Source organism: Urocitellus parryii, chromosome 2 (genome assembly GCF_045843805.1).
Source record: "Urocitellus parryii isolate mUroPar1 chromosome 2, mUroPar1.hap1, whole genome shotgun sequence".
Classification (NCBI taxonomy): Eukaryota; Metazoa; Chordata; class Mammalia; order Rodentia; family Sciuridae; genus Urocitellus; species Urocitellus parryii.
In genome coordinates, this window is record NC_135532.1 from 57,115,233 (window position 1) to 57,139,837 (window position 24,605).

Sequence of the window (24,605 nt, forward strand, 5' to 3'; positions counted from 1 at the left end):
GTATAATTGGGTCCCCTCCTTGTGTTAATAAGTGCTTTCATCAACCAGAAAGTTGACCTTAGTGGAAGACCCTGTCCATGAGCCTTTGATCTGAACCCGCCTCTGAATTCCTTGCTTGCTCACTTGCCCTGGCTGCCTATGCACTTCTGTGTCCTCTTCAGATTTGTTAATTAATTTGACTGTGGTAATTATGGAAATGTATACAGTATATATAAAAAGCATCATACTGTATATCTTAAATATATACAAGGATTGTTATGAGTTAATTTTGTTTTAAAAATGATGAAAGAAAGAGAGGAGAAGGTTTTATGAAACCCATCCATAGGCTGTCCCTTTTGGTTGATAAATGAGAGGCTGAATGCTAGATACACATTTATGGATACTACATTGCAAAGAACTTAGTTGGCAGTTTCACCATTCTAGAAATGCTCTTTTTTTCTCTCATTTTTTGACTCTGTTCACACTTTTCTTCTACCTAAATTTTGAAGACCTTCCTTTATTAAATATCCAAGTTCCAGTAGATATTATAGGGACCTGTGAAGATTCTCCAATGTGCAATTCGGGAAACATCTCTCCTACTATGTTACCCATGTTAGGCCCGAAAGATGTTAATATGATACTGTATTATTTTTATTCATTTTTTATTTAATTTTTTAATCAAATTTGCACATATACACTTGCCCCAAATGAATTAGAACCTAAAATTCACACTGAAAAATATTAAAATGAAAAAAAATATTCAATTATGAACAATCATAGATTGTGATTCACATAAATTTACCTAGTTAAGTATAGAAATGTCGATGAAGACTGTCATATAGGGAATTGTAAGGTATAGACTTTGGTAATATTTTTACATTGAGAGGACAAATGAGGTGCAGATATCTAAAAATTTATCCTAGAAAGAGATCTTTGGGTCTTTGACAGAAGGGTCACACTCAGAATGGATGAGTCCCTGGTTATTGGCTGATCCCATGGTGTTGACCAAAGCTAAGCCTGGGAAACATTCCTTGCCAAAGGTGAAGGTGTTATCAGCTTTGGCTCTGGGTTCTGACTGCTCTGATGCTAACAATTATCAGACATCCCAGTACAATGTATGTCCTGAGTACAGTAGAATAATAGTAGATTACTTTTAGCACTATAACAGTAGGATAGTTGCAAAAATTTTTTCCGGCTCTATAGCTTTTTACTGAGCAAAGAAGCCTCTGACAACTCACAACCCTCAAGCAATTTACGATGCCCCTATAGTTTAACTTCCTGATTATAAGACCCTATATAATAAACTTGTGGAGATAATTCTGGGTCACTGTTCCTCTATCAGAGTGCAGTGTCCTATCTGATCCCAGCTTTACTTAAAAATGTGTGTGTGTGTGTATGTGTGTGTGTGTGTGTTTAATTTTGTCTGTGTGTTTTTCTCCATCTCTAATTGCCCCTACTGGATATTGTTTTGTTACTGCTGTGCAGGACCCAACAGTGTTGGATCTAGAACAGACTAAATGGAGAAACATGAAATAAAGAGATATCTCATAGTATCTTTAATTTGACAGTGTGAAAATATGGAAAGGAAGCAAATGCATGGGTATCTGTGTTCATACATGGACTACTGAGCTATGATGGTTGCTCTGTGTTACAGCACGTACCCATCATTGTTCAAGGCCCTGGGTTCAAACCCCAGCACAAACAAAACAACAACAACAAATAACTTGGCCTATCTTGATGAACTGCATTACTCATTTTCGAGGATACCCCTTTCTATCACTAATTAATTTTCATGAAATATCCAGTAATTTTGGGTCATGCTCCAAAATGATCTGAGTCCAAACTACACTGACTCATAGCGATATCTTTCTTTTCAATGGTCCAAGTCCTTGTAATTAGGATGCTCATTCATTATGCTCACACTCTCAGTTTTCACCAGTTTTGTTGATTTCTTGTATTTTTCAAAGGGAACCCAGTTTAGACAATAAATTTTATGGCCAACCAACTCCTCCATTCTATAACTTATGCAGTCAAATAAGAATCAGATTAGTGACACCCAGTGAGCAATGAGTAGGAAAGAAATGTATTTGGGCAACTAGATGATGATAAAACCTGCCTTAAGCCCAGGAACCTCTCCTAATAAAAACAAGTAGAAAAATAAATTTAAAGCTCTGAGAACCTATGTGTCTTCATGGTTTTCTTCTTTTTCTTTCTTCTTTTTCTTTCTCTTCTACTCTACCCTTTCATACTGCTTCTCTTTCTCCTTCTAATGGCCACCTTATATTTTGTTGTGCATGTGTACATGTGAACTTACGCTGATGGACATTTTATTTAGTTATGACAAACAATGTAGCAATGAATGTAACAGTGGATATTATTAACCATATGCTATTTCATAAAACTGACTTTATTTGTGACAGAATTATTAGAAGTGAAATTGCCAAAGAAAATATACATATATATTTTTACTAATAGTTTATTCATAGAGTTTATATGAATTAACACTCTCACTAATTTCCTCAAGTCTTTGCCAAAGTAGCATTTAATCAAATATTTTGCTTTTCCCAAATTGACACAGAAGAAAAAAATATTTTGAGTTTTAAATTTACCTTACCATGAGTGGATTTGACCATTTTTTCATGTTTATTAATCATTTTTGTGATTTTGCCCATGTACACTTTCTTGCCCTATCCTTTGTCTAATTTTATAATGCATTTTAGAATATTTCATCTTAAATGTTTATAAACTCCTTTATATTATAAGACATTTGTTAATTTTTTGATATTATTTTTAACATCAGTAAATATTTTTATTAATTTTTGAGGACTTCATGATTTAGAGCCATAGTAAGCAAAGCATTATCTATTCACAATATTGTTTTATAAGTACATTTCCCATTTTGTCCAATATTATTATATACCACATTTTCCTAATTTAAATTCTTGACCCATCTGGAATCTGTTCTTGTGAAGTGTGACACTGAGATTAAATTTTGCTCTTGCCCCCACAGAGCTATGCAGATGGCTGAAAACATTTCTTGAGTGTTTCATATTTTCCTTGATGGCTCTGCTTAATTAAATGTTCTTCCTTATCAGCAGTGTCTTTTCTGTGTCCTTAGTTGTAAGTAAGAAAAAATTTGTAAAAATAGAACAACAGAAAACAAAAGCATAAGTGTTCAGATAATGGCAACCTCATAATCTGTTTAGCCATGAGTCAATGAACATCTTCCTCCATGAGTTCTTCCTCCTCACAGTGTGGATGTATTGATTATGAGACAGGTACTTTCGGGATGATGCCCCTTGCAAACATTTTTGTGTGGGGTGAAGCAGCTGCCCCACTAAATGATAATTTTCCTTCTACATTGTTTTTAATTATTTGTCTCCAGTAAGAACTTCTAGAGAAATTTACAAGGAATTAACCAAAATCGTGACCTGGAGTAAACTTTTGTTCATTATAATACTAAATTTCTGTCTGCCATGTTTTTGAGCACGTGATGTAAGACCTCAAACTGAGCAAGCTTAGAAGTGTCTAAGTGTCCTCCTAAAGGACTCAGAGTCCTTCCTATATAAGAATCCCTAATAAAAGCCCTTTGCTGTTTTTGATGAAGGAAGCACTGTATTTTTAATTTTTTGTTTGTTTTCATTAAAGCAGGTTGAACGAAGGGATCTCCACCAGTAAGTGATTCTCAGCTCTTTTTATTTTTTTAGTTTTCAGACAGAATCTTGCTAAATTGCCCAGGTTGGCCTCAAAGTTGTGATCCTACTGCTTCAACATCCCAAGTAGCTGGATTACAAGTGACCACTACTGTGCCCAGCCCTAGAAGCACTGTTTTAAGAATAGTTCTCCTTGTGCACCTTACTTGCCGCCAGTAATAAACTTTTCTTCATTCTGTTATCTCCCAGTGGAGTTCATTGGCTTTTCACTTACCAAGGTGTGAACCAGTTGCAGTTGGTTATGAATAGTACTGATTTTTTTAACACTGTGAGATATAAATTAGATGCCATATTAATAAGCTTTTTTATAATTTACATGCTATAATCTTTATGAGTGCTATATCCTTGTGTCTCATAAATTATGCTACTATTATAAGTATGACCCTGAACAAACAGCTTCATCATCAACTAGAAAATCACTAGAAGCTAAACACTGTGGCTTTAATAAAAAGGAATGTAACCAAAGTTTGAGAATCACTATTCTGCACCATTAAATTAAATTAACTGTTAGCTACCTAAGGAAAGGAACAAGTTTAGATAAGAAAAGCACATGTAGTTCCAGGAGAAAGACTGTTACAAATTGTAACAAAGTATCTAAAATGTTTTACCAGCTGCACAGTTTTGCTTAAAGCTACTGTGTTTACATCAATGTTGTGACAAAGAGGGATTTTTCAGTAAGATGGAAAATGATCACATGCATTGTAGAGGTGTTGCAAGATGAACTATATCCAACTATCACTCCAGCAGTGTTGCTAGCCAGGTATAAATGAGCTTCTGCATTAGCTATTAATCTTGGATAACTTAATGGGGTTAGATATTATTAGTCTTCTTATTTACATGTCTAAATTTTTATTGGATTATATCTATTTTTTTCTCATTGATTCTTGCTCTCTCATGTTTTCAGAGTTTTACATTTTTAATTGTTTAAACTCATGTGTTTATGTAGTTTAAAATACACTCAATGAAATAGTAGAATCTTACTTATATTAACAACAAGCGATTTAAAATGGTATAAATTGATACCATCTTCTCTCCTTCCACCTTATTGCTGTGATACAGTGACCTTTAAATTGCAACTTCAGAGTTATGATAATATAGATGGTGGTGTCAGTGACATAATTCTAAAAATGTTGAATGTCAAGTCTCCCCCTCAAGGAGTAAACTCTATATTGGGAAATGAGGATAAGGTTGGAAGTAGAGGTCAAAGCATATGTACACCAGTTATATTGTAGTAATAAACTCATATGCTCAGCTCTCTATGTGCAGGAATAGGTGAAACTGGGAAAAGGCAGGCCCTTAACTATTGGACTAAAATGATCCCTAGATCCTTAGTCTGACCAGTTCTTGAAGACCACCATTTGTTTACAATAAAAATCAATGAATAGATTTTACTTATTTTTATACAAGCCCAAGTCAGGAATATCTAATATCTATTAAATTTGAAATATAAACCCAACCATTTCAAAGACTATACAGTCATAGAAATATACAAATTTCTTTGTCATAAAATAGAATATTAAGTGTAAGAAAATAAGGTAGGGAACTTTTTCACATATTCAGGTGCTATTTTATCACTTAGAAGAGAGTGCAGAAAACAGCAGACACTAAATATATAAAATGTAATCTATTAATAAATTTCCATAATACTTAGCTTTCCAATTTTATCTAATGCTACAAATAAAGGTTAGAAAGATAACAATGATCTAGCCTGGCGTGATCTTGTAACCATGCAGCAATAGAAATAAGTAATGAAGGTACAGGGAGAAGGAAAAAGAGCAGAAATACAGCACGGATTTATTTTCTGAAAAGTTCCACATTAACTTGCAATTTAAAAACTGTCTTTAACTTGGAAGTGCTTATACCTGGGCAAAATTGACTTGATGAAAGAACTTACAGATGCTTTCAAAACAATGACAACAAATTAAAGTAGAAACTAAGCAAAGGAGCAGAAACATCAAGTTAAAAAAAGCGAATCTGAACTAGGACTGACAACTTCTACATTTGATTTTGAGGATTCATGACTGGGAGTTTAGAGTACAAAATGACTGGCATGACTGGCTTAGAAAAATAGAAGTGGAGTCTGGAAAATTTAGTAGAATATAGTGTCAGTTGTTGAGAAAGAAAGAAAAGAAAAGCAGATCAGGAGTTTACAGAATTTTATTCAAACTGAAACTGAACCACAAAAACAGATTCATTGTTCAATTTGAAGTATAATAAAATTCCTCCAAATAAGTTGGATTTATCAATCATATCCAGTGCTTTTTAGATGGATGGGAGTCTTTTTTGGAACTTAGCTGGAAATAAGTGATATACCATGTTCTATAGGTTAGAAGACAATAGCAGTGGAAAACTGCTGTGAAGTAAAGGAAAATGTTTTTGACCTTTATCAACTTTTTGCATTGAATGCAACATACATTGGAGGTTATTTCATATTTTTTAAAATAGCACTATGCTCCCCAAATATATAATAATTCATACAAATAGTTTAATATGTCTGTTTGACTACTTAAAATATTGTCAAAAAATCCATTGCTTAAATTTTTATTAGTGTTTGTACAACTAAAATTAATTTATTTCTACAGTACAAGATATTGTCTTTATATTGTATTCCATGTAATTTTGTCTTATCCTTTAATTAGTCTTTTCAAATACATGGTGGTAAGCTGGGAATAAAATACTTGTTGATCCTTTTTTCAGTAAAATTCAAAAAAAACTTGTGTTTGATATTAAAATGAACCTATGTTTAATAAAGTAAACATGGATGATAACATTTTCTTTTGACTTTAAAGCAATGAAAATGAAGTTTAAATATATCTATATAAAATAAAGTAGAAAGGATAATTTGATTTTTCTTAATCTATTCTATTATATCTTGATTGTATAGGAAATGTAGAATTGGTTTAGAGCTGTCTTCTTTGGAGATTAACCTTTTCACATTGCAAAATAAAATAAAGAAAACAAAATTCCTCAAACTGCAATAGTTTAAAACATTAAAATTTGGATTTAAGTCTTAGAATATAAAGAGCTTTTGTTTCATATTTGAATATTTGGTACATATAGTCCCATGATATGCTGTCTAATGGAAATGAACAAATAATGGAAGACAAATGTCTAGACTCACCATTTGATAAGAATACACAGCTTGATAAAGTAACATTTGTCAGTTTGGGTAAAGAGAAATATACTACCAAATAAAAATTTAAAATTGTTTATAGGTCAAATTTCTATATTAGCTGTTACAATCACAATGTATTCCATTGTTTAATGTTACTATCAAACAATCACTTATATACATATTTGCATATCTTTTCTGACTAAATGGAAAAATACAAAACAGTATCATGTAGATACACATTCTTTCTTGGAACTTTTCTCATAATTTGTGTTAAATTTAATTTTTTTAAGAGAGAGAAAGAAAAAAAAATTTTAATATTTATTTTTTAGTTTTCGGCAGACACAACATCTTTGTTTGTATGTGGCGCTGAGGATCGAACCTGGGCCGCACTCATGGCAGGTGAGCGTGCTATCGCTTGAGCCACATCCCCAGCCCAAAATTTAATTTTTTTAAAAAGTTACTTTTATCAGATAATATTTAGCATGGTGTACTTTACATTTTGTCAATTAAAAACAGTTTTTTTCTTGAGATGTTTAATTTTGTTATCTTTTCTCAAATAAATGATAATTATAGGTTTCTTAATATTTGTCTTAGGAAAAAGTCTGTTGGTTAAAAAAAGGTTAACAATTTCCTTAGCAACAATCTCAGTCACCACTTGCATCAGATACTAGATTGGTTTTATCAGAAGTTAATGATGATCAAAGGTGAATGTGTTCATTCTTTGTAAGATAGGGCTAATATTTTTTCTTTAATTGGGTTAGAGTTCTCCCAACCTAACACTTGACAGTGATGATATACAGTTGAAGGATAGAAGTTGATCTAGACTGAGGACCAGTCAATGAAGTGGTCATCTCTATTGTCACTGATATAACTACATGGTAACATCATTGCTGCTTTTGAGTACAGACTGTGTCTGCAGCTGCTGAAGAGCACCATGCCTAGAGTTCAGGTCATTTCCACTTTCAATAAAAATCCAGAGCCCTCCCAAACTCCATTCATTCTCGATGTTGCCTTTACTATAAGTTAATGCAGTGATGAACTCTCATACAGTGTATTGTGAACAAGTCAAGGAAGGTTTCTGAGAGAATGTGCTGCCATTTTAGACTAAATGAAAGCAGGTATGAGTTACATACATTTGGAAGGTGTTTGGTGAGGAAACAGCCTTAACACAGATACATAAATTTTAAAAAATAGCACAGGGAAAAATGTCTTGGAAGTTGATTAAGCTTCAAAATCATGAGTGGTGAGATGAGACAATGTGAGCAGTTGTCAGAAAGGAAGAGTTGAAAAAAAAACATGTCTATAAACTTAAGAAACTGAGATTTTTCACTAGAAATATTAAAGAATAATTGCAGAATTCTATCTGGTATGTGCCAGAATCCAATTTGTATTTAAGGTAGTTAACTTGGTAACTATGAAACAAAAGAACATGAAGAAAACAATAAAGAATACTGGAGACTTTTGTATTTCTGTAATTAGGGAAATGTCCTAGTTTAGGACAGAGACAGAAATATAATGGTACCATAAATTTGAAATAATTTGAAAGATGTCTTGAGATGATTGAATGGTGTGAATATAGTAGTGGGATAAGTCAAAGATGAGTGTCATATTTCTCTTTTGTGTAACTGAATCAATGAATGTATTGCTATTCTAAATGAATGGTAGGAACAATAAAAAAAGGAATATGAGGGTTAAAGGTGTAGCTCAGAGATACAACATTTATTTAGCATGCATACAGCTCTAGGTGTGATCCAAAGCACCAAAAAAAAAAAAAAAAAGAAGGGGATTTGAGGAGATGAAAATGAAAACATTAAATATTGCCTGATTGGTGTTCATGCAAAATTCAAATACAGATATTCAGAAACAAATAAATAAATATGATGTTCATGGAATGGTTATAGATTGGATTACTGAATTGTGCTACAGAGGCTAAAGATCACTTCTACAGGTTAGCACTTAGTTGGGATCTTTTGCTGCATTTATAAATGAAATTGATACAAGAGTAAAGACCTGTAGAAATGAGAAGGGAGAAAACATTTTTGTCTTTCAAGCAATAAAATAATGCCTTAGTAAAAAACAAATGACAAAACAGAGTTGTTTGGGTGGGGACAGTAATTATGGGGAAGTTGCTAGGAGATATGTCACATTTATTCCTAGTTTTTCATAAGGAAGGGCATGTTTCTTAGAAGAATTTTTATGGTTTAATTTGGGTAGAAAAAAGTAGGTTAGAGAGTTTTATTCTGCATACACTGTATCTCAAATGCATTTTGCTTAAAATAATCAATATACAAAATCAGCACCTTTTGGGTGGTATGGTCCTAATTCCTTCATTGGAGACAGGAGTTATTAGTGGTGATTGAAATCCCTGGGGGAAACAAGAGAACAAGAAGAATGGTGGGCTAAAAATAAATTGTGGGTAACAACATTATTTAGTGAGTCATCTGAGAAAAAAAATTATAAAGATTAAATGATGGATTAATCAAAGAACTTTGAGAGGGAGGATAATGTGGTATCACAATAGTCCTTTGAGTAAATATTTCATAAAGTGAACATCCACTAGTATAACAGAGGACACCAGGGCAAAAATATGATAAATGGCATGTTATTTATAATTTCAGGATATTACTGGCAAACACATTGATGAAAATCCGTTTTAGTTATAAGAGGAGTTACTGGGGGAAATATAGGGGGGAGAGCCAAGTGTTCACTCCTTTTCTAAATATTTGGATGAAAGGGGACAGATGTCGATTGGAGCTACCATTTGATACAAGGACAAGGCAGAAAAATCAATAGTGGGATGAACCAAGAGTGCATAAGCCTAGAGCCGAATGGAGAATCAGTATATAAGAAAGATGCTCAACCAGCAGTGAGGAACAAATACAATGGAATTTCTGGCAATAAGACCCAAAGACATTTGCTCAACGCCTGCCTGGTTAAACTATTTTATGTGTATTTGTTATGATATCATACATATGCATGTAGCACTTTTTAGAGGCAAACTTGTCTGCTGATTATTCATCCTAATAATTTCTGAATAGTTCTTTAACATGTGGTGGAAATGAGAAAGACCATAAAAACATGCTGAGGAGAAACAAACATATTTTTTTTGGAATTCAAAAGCTGTTGAGGGATTTTCCTTGGAAAAACTAAGAAAATATCACATGAGTTCATATAAATATTTAGCAGACTGGCTGCTCTGTTCTCTTCGATTTTAACAGCAGCTTCGCATCCCTTCAGTCTTCCACTCCTGACTGCACTAACACCTGTTCTACTCAATTCTGAAATAAAATGTACATCATATTTTCTTAGTGGATTGTAAACATGTTCAAAGTCAGTGCAGGGTGAGGATGTGTTTCTGGTGCAAATTGCTTTTTAATATTCCTAGACATATAAACCTCCCCTCAGCCGTCCTCCTCACACAACTTCATATTAACCTAATGATCTGACTATAACAAATTGTCGAACTGCATTTTGCTGCCAAACTGTTTTACAGATAAGCTGTTGCTTTCTGCTTGCCCCTTTTTGTTCAGCCAAATAATTTGCTACTCAGCTCCATGGCATAGTAAAAAGTGATACATTGGGATTTGGAATGGATGCAATCATATACACAGCAAGACAAATACCATTAATTTATTTCCAATGTATTCTGCAGCACATATTTTGTGTTTAGTAGTAGAATTATAGCTTTATTGAGAAAACATAATATAGAAAGTTTTATGTTATTGTTTCTTTCCATACAAAAATAATATTTGTTAGCATATCATAATAATTTACAGTAACAAATATTAGAGAGCATTTCTGTGTTCAAGAAATGTTTTATTACTGTTAATTACATTGTTAGATGAACAACTTATAATTATATAGTAATAATGTTTGTCTTCTGTGGAACTCAGGTATAATTTTTAACCATGATTTAATGGGTACTCGATTACAAAAGGAATATATACTATTACTCCTCTGAGAAGGATTATTCTAAACCATAGGCAAAATGCTACAGTTGCCCAAATAAAATTGAGTTAATGACAATTGCTTGATTGTTTAGCAACCTTTATTTCATAAGGTGTTTATTTTTAAGATTGATAGAGCCATGTAATTATAGTATATTTCATTTAATATTATATGAACTTCCTCTAGCTTTTAATCACATTGGATTTCAAACAAGTTATATTTATTCTTATAATTGAGATTTACAGGTAGATCTTTTTTCTAATCTTATTAAGGCTTTTAAAAATATTTTCCATTTTCCTCAGTAATTATTAAAAGAAAGAAATTACTGATTATTACATCTTGATATAGGTGATTTTAAAAATAAATTGTGTGTGGAAATAAAGTCATTATTTTGGGAGGAATCTGTCATGTATTATTTTAGGTCAATAAATTTTTAAATTTATTTTGTGGGGGATCAGGGGATTGAAATCAGGGGCACTTGACCACTGAGCAGCAACCCCAGGGCTATTTTGTATTTTATTTAGGGACAGGGTCTCACTGAGTTGCTTAGTGCCTAGCTTTTGCTGATGCTGGCTTATAACTCACAATCCTCCTGCCTCAGCCTTCTGATCTGCTGAGATTATAGGTGTGTACCACTGCACCCTACTTCAATAAATCATTCATTTATTGGTTGAATTAATTCTTCATAGTTACTATTTTGGATCATATTCCCTGTTCTCAAGGAGCCAATTCTTTTTTTTTTTTTATCTTTAATTGCTTTGCTGGGGATCAAAAGCATGTGAGACAAGAGATCCACCACCGATCTATATCTCCAGCCCATTAATCCTTTAAAATTAGTCCTAAGATTATCTAGTCCTGAGATTTTTTGAAATACACTTCATTTAAAATAGACTCTCTTCCCATTAAATCTGTATTACATTAAAAATATTGGGAGTAAAATGCATTAAAAAGCATTTAATGAAATATACAAGAGATAATCAAAATAAAAATTTAGACAGATGTGGCAGTGTATTCCTATAGTCATAATCTCAGCTACTCAGGAGGCTGAGGAAGGAGGATGGCAAATTTGAAACCAGCTTGGTCAATTAAACACTAGCCAGTCTCAAAATTTAAACAAAATTAATTCCCCAGCAACACCCTTTTCATTTTCCTTTCCTTCTTCCTCCCCCAATTGGCTAGTTCCACACTAATGAACTCCCTTCTATTATTATTATTATTTTAATTAGTGCATTATAATTATATATAAAAGCAGGATTCATTGTGGTATATTCATACATTGGACAATTTGGTAGATTTCATTCCCAATACTTTTCCACATCTCCCTTTATCCTTCCCTCTCAACCTCTTTTCTCTACTCTATCCCTTCTTTTAGGGGCATCAAACAGATATTTTTAAGAGCTCTTTGTTTGACATGACCAGACTAATACTACAAATAGTTTTCCCCTTCATCAGTAGTATTTATTTTTTTTATTAGCAAGTTCATGATTAATCTGCTAATCAGAAAATTTCATCTGTTTTTTTCACTTCATTTTCTGCAGTAGTGGTGCATCACTGTTGACCACCTTCACTATCACACTGTCTTCTCTTCACACCTATAACCTTGTACTACCCTCTGTTTGTCTTTTTTCCTCTTTGCACTTCTTTTTTCTTAGTCAATATGCCAGTCTGTCATTAACAGTGCATAAACAGAAATAAAGTTTGTCATCAAGGAAATCAAAGAATCATGGTATATTTTTTTCAAAATTCCTTCATTTATTCAATGGAGAAGCTTATCAGCTTTTCAGTTTCAAATGCTTATATGACTCTGGAATATGTCTCTTTAGTTTCAACTATATATACACAGACTTCTGAATTTTGCCAAAAACATGGAGAACTAAAGGCATAGGTCTATTCTAGGAACTAATTAGTCAAATCCCTCAATATTTTAGTCCTCTAAAAATAAAATTAGGTTAGGTTATCAATGAATTTCTTTAATATTCTAACACTGTATAATATCCCCAAAGTCCATCTTCTTTTCACCCTAAATCATTTTTTCCCTCGTAAATTATCATCTAGAATTACTAACGAGTATCTATTTTTACATAAACATACACACACACACATATATAACTTAGATCTTTCTTTTTTTCTTTCTTATTTTTAAAATATATATTTGTTGTTTGATTAAATAATAAGAGACACTATTGCCCTCATGATTGCTGACACAATTCAAGGTGGTACTCAGAATATAAAACAAAAATATATTATTGAATCATTAATATGATAACTTTTGGGTAAGATTTGTAATATGTTATATTATTCAAGGAGTGAAATTGGCCTGTTTTGGATGCAGTTTAATCAATAAGAAAATTGAGGTTTTGATGGTTAAGTTGTCAAAGGCGCTATTTTTATTTTCCACAACATAATTCTGTAGTTCAGCACATATAAAAAGAGTCTAAGTCTGGAAAGATAGGAATGGTAAGAAATGAGGCTAGAGAAAAATGTAGCAGCAAGATACTGAGAGGCCTAATATAACATAGTAATGGGTATGTATTTTATCTTAAAGAAAAGGAGAATTCACTCATTTAATTTACTTGAAAACATGGTATGATCATTTTGGTTTTAAAAGATTAATTTTTGCATCAGTTCAAAGATGAATTCTGAAGATACAACTTGAGGCAGAAGAAGCACTAAAAAGGCTTTGTGGATACACAGATATGTTATAATGGTTTACCTAGAGCCATGTCTGAAGAAGCAGATAAAATGAGAGTATGGAGAAATTTGAGAATCTATAATTGGCAGAGGATTTTTATAACAAATTTTTACATAGGAGATAAGGTAGAAAAAACTCAAGTATGACAACAAATAATATGATTTAAACAATATAATGGCAGATGGTGGTGCCATTCACAGAACTCTGCTTCTACCTTAGTGTGTTCTGTCCCCAGAAAGCCATGATAAATGGCCACAATCATAGTAAGAATACTGCCCACACAGCTTTCAATCTCCCAGTAGGAGCTTCCAAAAGACTCCTGGCCTACCCTCAACTGCATGTGCTCATTACTGTGTTGCTTTAAAGGATCCCTTCATAACTAAAAAGGATGAGAGAAATGGAATGGGAGTTAAGTGTTGGTAAACAGTAGTGGAGGAACAGTCAAGAGACACAACTCCAGTAGAAACTCCTTCCTCCAACTTTCTTCTAGCTACAGTATAGTGTGAAGTTATTTACCTCTTTATGCACTTGAAAGGAGGAAGTTGTAGGTGACAAGTGATTATTTTGAACATGGCAAGCCATTGAGAAATAATATAGTTATGTTTAGCAACAAATATTTATTAAGTACCAACCATTTACTAGGCACTGAGCTAGATGTAGATGAAGAAAGGACTTCCTTAAGAAAGTAAGTTGCTTGTAGAGTTTGAGATATCTGTGACACATGGACATAGAATTGAATGGGTTGATAGCTGTGCAGGCACTATGTGCTTACTCATGAATTTTGTGGGATAATGGATTAGGCAAGTGGTCTCGGCTGAGGTTCCCATCTCCACTTCACTAAGAGCAGTTCTAGATTCTATGTCAGATTTTTATGAAAAATTTCAATGATATAGATGTTTCTTAGACTTTAAAATTCACATGATATAATCTGGTAAGTTATGACTTTCTTATATATCCATATTTACTTATTAAAATGAAAAAGTTAAAAAAAAACCAAACTAGGCCTTTCTGATTTCTGGTGCAAAATGGCCTCAAAATTTTACACTCTACATATATATTTTAAAGAACAATATGTTACTGATACAATGTCCTGCCAGTGGCAGAAAATACTAGATATTGAGAAACTTTTATTTAATAAGAATTCCGGTAGTAAATATTTTAGATTTTATGTATTTTTCCAGATCATATTGATCACAAATATATTTAAAAGAATAGACATCATTTGGATTTCACTCACAGGTTATAGTGTACTGTCTTTGGTACTATGGGATGTGTTTCTTATGGACTCATAGATAACATATTACTGGAGAGTTTTTGTGGAAATAAGAAGATTTTGATAATAATGAGAGCAAAAACAAAATCAAGATTCCTTTATTCTAATCTACAGATTACCAGAATGTTAAATAAGTATAATACCACAAAAAGAGGTACATTCTTTCAAAGCAGAGAGTATATTTAATTAGAAAAGAAAGAAGATATATAATATTCTAATTGACACTAAAAACATGTGACTGTAACAACTCCTAATCTTAGAAAACATTCTATCAGACTCTGCCTGGTATTAAACCTTGGTTCACAATTCCTTGAGAGTTATTGTCAATGAGCAAATAGTTTAGGGGAAAAAATGTGTTCTTAATAGATTATTCTGAATCATACTTGATTTTTACATGAGAGTGGGATGAGCAAAATCATCTGTGGCTGTTTTCAATAGAAATTTGTCTGGAGTTTATAAAAATTAAAATTATTCCTCAATACTACAATAAGAACATTTGTATGCTCTACTATTGTGCAGAGAGATTTAAGTATGTTTGACCATGCAATTCTTATTAAAATTCAGCACTAGGTTCTGAGCATTCTGTTCTTCTACCACAGAGTCATTATACAATGAAAAGAAATATGAGGAGGCTGAGGTATCTCTTCTACATAGTTTTTCATGTTTTTTCTTGCCAGAGAAGTGTTTCCTTGGCCCCACTCTATTTGGCTTCCTGGCTCTTTTCTGATTCCTTTTCAGAGAAATGAATAGTGTGTCAGAATGTGAGGTGCATATAAATTGAACCCCAAAAAAGGAGGGTTATTATTAACATCCAATTGTTACAATTTTGCATTATATTTATTTGATTGGAAGGGGAAGAGGATAATTAGAATTTGGCTCATATCCATGGTTGATTTTTTTTTCCTACTTAGTTCTCTAACACTCTAGACATTTGCTCAGAAATAATAGAAAAGTGCATCTTTTTAAAACAAGAAAAACATTCCTGTCTACATTTTTCCATTAAATGTAATCAAGATGAGTTGTTTTTTAGACCTAAGATAAAATTAAAATGAAAATTACATAGACATAATCACCTGTAATGTTTTAAGGAAATATATATCTTTGAGAGGATGGTAAAATTATTTTCTCATTTCACTAGTAATGGTGTTTAGAAAATTAAAAAGGAGAAACTTACATAGCAGGTAAGAAAAAAATCATAGAAAAACCACAGAAAAAGGAAAATGCTAAAATGTTCTCATTTATCACTTTTGAGGGTAAGGTGTATCTTACTGTTATTAAATGTTTAATGTAGCTATTGGCAGGTGTATATAATGAGCTATGTTTCACATCTGGGAGACTGCTAATATAACTATTTCGCATTCACCTATTGCAAAATGTGGAAATCATCCCTACTCATCTGAAAATTCATTATATCTTATTTTCTTTATGTAAAGATTGCTCATGGCATACAGTGATTTTAAAATCTGTCCAACTGTATTTGCTTTGAATAAAATGGACATTTTTCCTTGTTAAGCAAAATAAAACTCAGTTTTTGAGAGATTCTACTGGATATAAGAAGAATTTGGTTACTAAAGGTAAATGCATTGGAAAGTACTGGTTATTTGCTAACATTTTACAGGTATTGCTTAAATCTAAGAATTCTCTCTAATGACATTATCTGTTATTATTAAAATAACTCATATTGTTTTGGGTCATCTTTTGTCTATCTGACTTAATTCTTCCAAAATGATATTCCACAAATTCAATTTGTAATCCAATGAAATTGGAAAAATATTAGGAATTTAAATTAAAAAAAATGTTTAATATGTGGACCCTGAAAGTACTTAAATATTTTGTAAATACATGTTTTAGATATGTTCAAACTTAAGCATGTGTAAGTATAAACTATTTATATTGTTTCAAAAAACACATAAGGCATCACCCTAAAAGATTTTTATTCATGAGATTCAATAAAACATTCATTCTTATAAAGGGTTCAATGTGAATTTTATGCAAATGGTAAACCAACAGAAGAGACAAGAATACCTAAATAAATAGTCCTAAGGAACACACACTGAATATTAAAAACATATCTTAAAAACCTTGGCAAAGCAAGGGACAATGAATTTGTATGGAATATAAGTATGGGGTGGCTTTTTTTGTTGAATATGCAAATAGTTTGAGGAAGACACACAATATTCTTCTAAGAGATCTATATCATATCAATGATGTTATAACACTGATTTTATTACTTTCTAAAACACTCAAAAATCAAACAATAAATAGTACTCATTTTTTTAAATAAAAGAACAGAATGTATCGATATTTGAAATAGAGATACTAAAATGAATATTAATCACCATCATTCTGCAGAACTATTCTATATTAAAATTGCCTAATAATCGCCAATTGCATTTCTTGGAAGAAAACAGTCTTGGGTTCCATATTTAGATAGGAAAGGTAGCAGAATACAACAGTTACTAGTATGGCATTATGTAAAAATGTGGATGTGTAACCGATGTGATTCTGCAATCTGTATTTGGGGTAAAAATGGGAGTTCATAACTCACTTGAAGCTAATGCATGAAATATGATATGTCAAGAGCTTTGTAAGGTTTTGAACAACCAATTTAAAAAAAAAGAATCTCAGCTCTTTAGGACTAAAATATAAAGATAAATTATATTCTCAGAACTATATTGTTCAAAATACACTGATTGACCGTCATAATTTTTGAAACATTTAATGCGAAGCATTTGAAGCAAATCTGATGACATTGTTGTTAATGAACAATTAAAAGCTATTGCAATGATAAAAAAATGAAGTTTATAGCCTAGTAACTTTGATCATATACACATAAAAAAAATGTGCTTTGCAATAACATCCTTTAATGTCCTAATATAATTGATTCTTGTAGGACATTCTGAGAACACCGTTTAGAGTGACAAGTTTGAAAATGGGAAAATTATCCACAATAAACAACTTTTTTGACCTTTATCAGTATAACACAAGACTGTGTCCAAACCAAGTAGTAATTCAGGGTTTCCTCATTAAGCACTCAGTTACATAACTTACCCAATTAAAAAGAATTTCTTATCAAATTCTCAGATATATTTAAATGAGTACTCAATAACCATCACAGAATTTTTTCAAAAGAAGTACCAGATTAAATTAATGTTCCTCTTAGGTAAAGCATAGAAAAACACATGAATGAAATAGAAATGAAAGTGATTTGAAACTAGTTATAAAGTACGAAATTACCATCTACAGTCTATATTCATGTTCTTTTAGTTTTACAAACTAAACTTTTATTAATACAAATTCAGATGACATATAATTTTTAAATTTATATATAACAGAGGAATGCATTACAATTCTTATTACATATATACAGCACAATTTCATATCCCTGGTTGTATACATAGTATATTCACACTAATTAGTGTCTTCATACATTTTTTTTTACTTTGGATAATAATGATCATCATATTCAACCATAATTAATTACCCCATGCCCTCTCCCTTCCCCTCTGACATGTCGGCCCTAAAGTTCATCTATTCCTCCCATGCTCTCACTCCCTATCCCTCTGTGAATCAGCGTCCTTATATCAAAGAAAACATTCAGTATTTGGATTTTTAGAATTCGCTAATTTCACCAAGCATTATCTTCTCTAACTCCATCCAATTACCTGCAAATGCCATGATTTTATTCTCTTTTATTGCTGAGTAATATTCCATTGTGTATATATGCCACATTTTTAAAATCCATTCATCTATTTAAGGTCATCTAGGCTGATTCTACAATTTAACTATTGTGAATTGTGCTGCTATAAACATTGAAGTCTGTGTCCCTGTAGTAAGCTGTTTTAAAGTCCTTTAGGTATAGACCAAGAAGAGGAATAGCTGGGTCAAATGATGGTACTCTTCCCAATTTTCCAAAAAATATCAATACTGCTTTCCATATTGGATGCACCAATTTGCAGTTCCACCAACAATGAAAAGAGAAAGTACCTTTCTCCCCCCATCCTCATCAACACTTACAGTTGTTTGTATGCATAATAGCTGCCTTTCTGACTGGAGTGAGATGAAATCTTAGAGTGCTTTTGATTTGCATTTCTCTAATTGCTAGTGATGATGAACATTTTTTCATGTGTTTGTTGATTGATTGTACATCATCTTCTGAGAAGTGTCTGTTCAGGTCTTTGACCCATTTATTTATTGGGAGATATATATATATATATATATATATATATATATATATATATATATATTCACACACACACACACACTAAACTTTTATTAATATAAATTCAGATGATATATATATATATATATAATTTTAAAATTTATATATAACAGTGGAATGCATTACAATTTTATACATATATATACATATATATATATATATATATATATATATATATATATATATATATTTGGTGTCTAGTTTTTTGAGTTCTTTATATACCCTAGAAATTAGTGCTCTATCTGATGTGTGAAGGGTAAAGATTTGCTCCCCAGATGTAGGCTCTGAATTCACCTCACAGATTGTTTCTTTTGCTGAGAAGAAACTTTTTAGTTTGAGTCCATCCAATTTATTGATTCTTGGTTTTAATTTTTGTGCCACAGGAGTCTTATTTAGGAAGTTGGGGCCTAAATTCACATGATGCAGATTAGAGCCTACTTTTTCTTCTTTAGATACAGGGTCTCTGATTGTATTCCTAAGTCTTTGTTTGATCCATTTTGAGTTGAGTTTTGTGCATGGTGAGAGATAGGAATTTAAATTCATTTTGTTGAATTCATTTACTAGTTCTAGAAATTTCCTGGTGGAACTTTTAGGGTCTTCCAGGTATAGAATTATATCATCAGCAAATAGTGTCAATTTGAGTTCTTCTTTTCCTATACATATCTCTTTAATTACTTTTGTCTGTCTAATTGCTCTTGCCAGTGTTTCAAGAACTATGTTAAATAGTAGTGGTGAAAGAAGGCATCCCTGTCTTGTTCCAGATTTTAGAAAGAATGCCTTCAATTTTTCTCCATTTAGAATGATGTTGGTCTGGGGCTTAGCTTAGATAGCCTTCATGATGTTGAGATATGTTTCTGTTATCCCTTGTTTTTATAGTGTTTTGAACATAAAAGGGTGCTGTATTTTGTCAAATGCTTTTTTCTGCTTCTATTCAGATGATCATATGATTCTTATCTTTAATTCTATTGATGTGGTGAATTACATTTATTGATTTCAATATGTTGAATCAACCTTGCATCCCTGGGATGAATCCCACTTTATCATGGTGCATGATCTTTCTGATTTTTTTTATTCAATTTGCGATAATTTTTCTTGAGAATTTTTGCATCTATGTTCATTAGAGTTATTGGTCTGATTTTTTTTTTATGTGTCTTTGCCTGGTTGTGGAATCAGAGTGATACTGGCCTCTTAGAATGAGTTTGGAAGTGCTGCCTCTTGGAGAATATTGGTATTAGTTCTTCTTTAAAGGTCTTGTGGAACTTGGCTGTGTATCCATCAGTCCTGGACTTTTCTTGGTTGGTAGACTTTTGATAGTGTCTGCTATTTTGTCACTTGAAATCAATCTGTTTAAATTGTATATATCCTTCTGATTCTATTTGAACAAATTATATGACTCCATAAATCTGCCAATGCCTTCAATATTTTCTATTTTCTCTTTTTCATCACGTATGTTAGTGATTCATGTTTTATCTCTCCTCTTCGTCAGCATGGCTAAGGGTCTGTCAATTTTATTTATCTTTTCAAAGAACCAAATTTTGTTCTGGCCATTTTTTCAATTGTTTCTTTTGTTTCAATTTCATTGATTTCATCTCTGATTTTAATTATTTCCTGTCTTCTGCTGCTATTGGTGTTGATTTTTCTTCTTTTTCTAGGACTTTGAGATGTAGTGTTATTTATTTGTTGACTTTTTCTTCTTTTAAGGAATGAACTCCATGCAATGAACTTTCCTCTTAGAACTGTTTTTATAGTGTCCTAGAGATTTCAATATGTTGCATCTGTGTTCTCATTCACCTCTAAAAACTTTTTAATCTCCTCCTGGATGTCTTCTGTAACCCATTGTTCATTCATTAACATATTATTTATTCTCTGTGTATTGGAGTCGATTTTATTTCTTCTTTTATCAGTGATTTCTAATTTCATTCCATTATAGTCTGATAGAATGCAAGGTAGTATCTTCACTTGTTTATATTTTCTAAGAGTTTCTTGTGACATAGTGCATGGTCTATTTTAGAGAAGGATTCTGTGCTGCTGAGAAGAAAGTATATTCTCTCATTGAAGGTTGGAATATTCTATGTATGTCAATTAAGTCTAAATTATTGATTATATTATTGAGTTCTATAGTTTTTTGTTCAGATTTTGTTTGTAAGATCTATCTAGTGATGAAAGAGGTGTGTTAAAGTCACCCCAAATTATTGTGTTGTCGTCTATTTGACTATTGAACTTGAGAAGGGTTTGTTTGATGAACGTAGCCAATCATTGTGTGGGGCATATATATGTATAATTGTTAAGTCTTGTTGGTGTATGGTTCCCTTGAGCAGCATGTAATGTCTTTCTTTATCCTTTTTGATTGACTTTAGTTTGAAGTCTACTTTATTTAATATGAGGATGGAAACCTCTCCTTGCTTCAGCAGACCATGTGGGTGGTATGAGTTTTCCCAACCCTTCACCTTAAGTCTGTGAATGCCTTTTTCTATCAGATGAGTCTCTTGAAGGCAGCATATAGTTGGGTCTTTTTTCTTTTTCTTTTTTGATCCAATATGCTAGTCTATATCTTTTGATTGGTGAGTTTAGGCCATAAACATTCAGGGTTATTATTGAGACACAATTTGTATTCCTAGCCATTTTTGTTTATTTTTGCTATTTAATGTGACTTAGTTTCTCTTCTAGATAGATTTTCCTTTAGTGTAATCCCTCTGTCTGCTGACTTTCATCATTGTTCTTCATTTCCTCTTCTTGGAATACTTTGCTGAGGATGTTCTATAGTGCAGGCTTTCTAGATGTAAATTCTTTTAACTTTTGTTTATCATGGAAGGTTTTGATTTCATCATTAAATCTAAAACTTAGTTTGACTGGATATAAAATTGTTGGTTGACATCCATTTACTTTCAGATTTTGGTATATGTTGTTCCACCATCTCCTGGTTTTGAGGGTCTGGGTTGAAAAAATCTGCTGAGAGAGGAATTGGTCTCCTGCTATATGTGATCTGATCCCTCTCTCTTGCCTCTTTTAAGATTCTATCATTTTTCTGTATGATAGGTATTTTTATAATAGTGTGCCTTGGTGTAGATCTGTTGTAATTTTGTACATTTGGTGTCCTATAAGCCTGTTGCATTTGGTTTCCCATTTGTTCTTCATGCTTATGAAATTTTCTAATATTATCTCATTGTGCATTTTTTGTTGTTGTTTTTTGTTTGAAACTCTGGGTCTTCCTCTATCCCAATATCTCTTAGATTTGGTCTTCTGATGCTGTCCCATTATTCTTAGATGTTCTGTTCATGGTTTCTTACTATCTTCACTGTGTATTCCACTTTATTTTCTAGATTTTAAACTTTGTCTTCATTATCTGACATTTTTTCTTCCAAGTGATCTAGTCTGTTGGTTATGCTTTCTATTGGGTTTTTTATTTGCTTTACTGTATCCTTCCTTTCAATGATTTCTGACTGTTTTTTTTAAGGGTCTATATCTCTATCTTGAAATAATCTTTTGCTACTTGTATTTGCTTTCTTATCTCATTATTGGAGTGATCAATTTTTGCCTGTATTTGCTCATTTAGGTCATTCTTTAATTCATAGATCATTTTAATTATGAACCTTCTGAATTTCTTCTCTGGTATTTTATCAACTTCACTGTCCATAGGTTCTCTTATTATAGTGTGTACTGGTTTGTTTGGGGCATTTTCCTCTCTTGTTTTTTCATGTTGTATATATGTCTTCCTTCTTGCAGTGTGGATCTGAGATATTAAAGTTTCTTTCCGATATTCTTGTAGTATCCATACAGATTGTCTGTACCTTACCTTGATGTTGGGCTTCCAGACTTTGCTGGTGTCCCTCACTGGATGCTACTGCATTCTCCATCTGGGAGTGAGTAGATCTGGGTCACTGGAGTTGACCTCCCATTGTAGTTTGCTGGTCAGAAGGGGCAGTCCTGAACCAGAGGTGAGGCTCTGGCAAGTGTCTGCCCTTTGGTAAAGGGCTGGACTAGGTGTGCTGTGGGTCTCTGCCCTGAAGAGACTGGTGTGGGTGGAGCTGGGCTGCAGGGCTTGACTTCCCACAGTAGTCTGCTGGTAGGAAGGGCCGGTCCTGCTTCAAAGGCTAGGCTCTGGCAGTGTCTGCCCCATCAGAGGAGGGTGAATTTTGCCTACTGAGATCCTGGATCCCACTTGAGCTGATGTGGGCGGTCGGGGATGGATCTCAGATCTCGGCTCCCATGGTAGTCTGCTGGTCAGAGGGCGCAGTCCTAGTCTCTGGTGTGTGTCTGTCCTTCTGGGAAAGGAGTAGACCCAGCCTGCTGTGCACCTGGGCCCTGCAGAGGTGAGGGTGGATCTGGGCTGCTGGGCTTGACCTTCCTTGGTAGTCTGCTGGTCAGAAGGGGTTTTCTTATTCCAAAGGCTAAGCTCTGGAGATCTCTGCACCACTGGGCAAGGGATAGACCAGACATGCTGTGTGCCTGAGCCCTGCAGAGGCCTGTGTGGGTGGATCTGAGCCTCTGGGCTTGACCTCCTGAGGTAGTGCTCAGATGATATATTTAACAGAGAGAAGGTTTACCATAATTCAACAATGAATCTTACAGAATCCATCGGAGGAAACTTTTTAAGCTTCATTGGAACATCAGGGGTTAAACTCTAAATTTCTCACTGTGTTTGTAGTCACAAAATCTCATGACTTCACAACAGTTTTCCTATTCACTGTTTTCTTGAAAATCGGATTTCCCTACCTCTCCACATGGATCAGTTTAATATGTTCATTTGCAGCTGTGTGTGTCAGTTTCTTTTTCTTTCCATTTTAGTGTTCCTAAGAATGATTTTCATAGGAAACATAATTTTAAAAATATATTTTTGGCTTATATTTTGACACCATTTATGTCAGATGTTTTCACAATCCCCCATCCAGGACATTAAACATTTATTTATTCAAGAAACATTTACCTATCAACAATGTACTTGACATTCCTCATGAATTTGGAAGAAAAAAAATACATGACAACTTGCAGTCAGAAAGATAAAATCAAATAGGGAAGAGAAGCAATAAACTAAGTTCCATATGGTAAGTTACATAACATGAAGATGTGGAGCAAGAGCTGAGCCTTCTTATGTAATGGCATCACAAAGAAGGCCATGGTAAAAAATTTTGAAGGACAAGTATGTCCTTTAATGATAGACAAAGGAAAAGAATGTCTGAGGTAGATGGGGAGAAAAAAATACAAAGACAAGTGGATTTAAAACAGTTTTGCTTTTGAGGGCAAAGAAAAATTCTGCCCATAGGAAAAAGTATCAGATAAAAGTGTGAATACAGAGAAATTGACAAAATTTTAAAAAAATAAATAAGAATATTTTTATATATTAGATAAATCAATAAATAATGGAAATCATACATATTAGTCAACACCTTTCACATCTAGTATCCAAGTATGGTAAAACAGTTCTCAGGATTACTCACACTCACATTCTTAAAGATTTTGTGCATTGCAGTATAAGTATATGACTGAAATCTGACCAATCTAAACATAATATTTCCTAAACTACATTGATTTTGTCAGAGATTATGCTACCACATGTGAAAAGCAAAGAATATTAAGGGATTTCATTTTGTGCCACTAACAGGAGAGAGGTTACAGTTCATTGAGGTGCTAATATTCTGTCATATTTAGGAAATGACAATAACTTT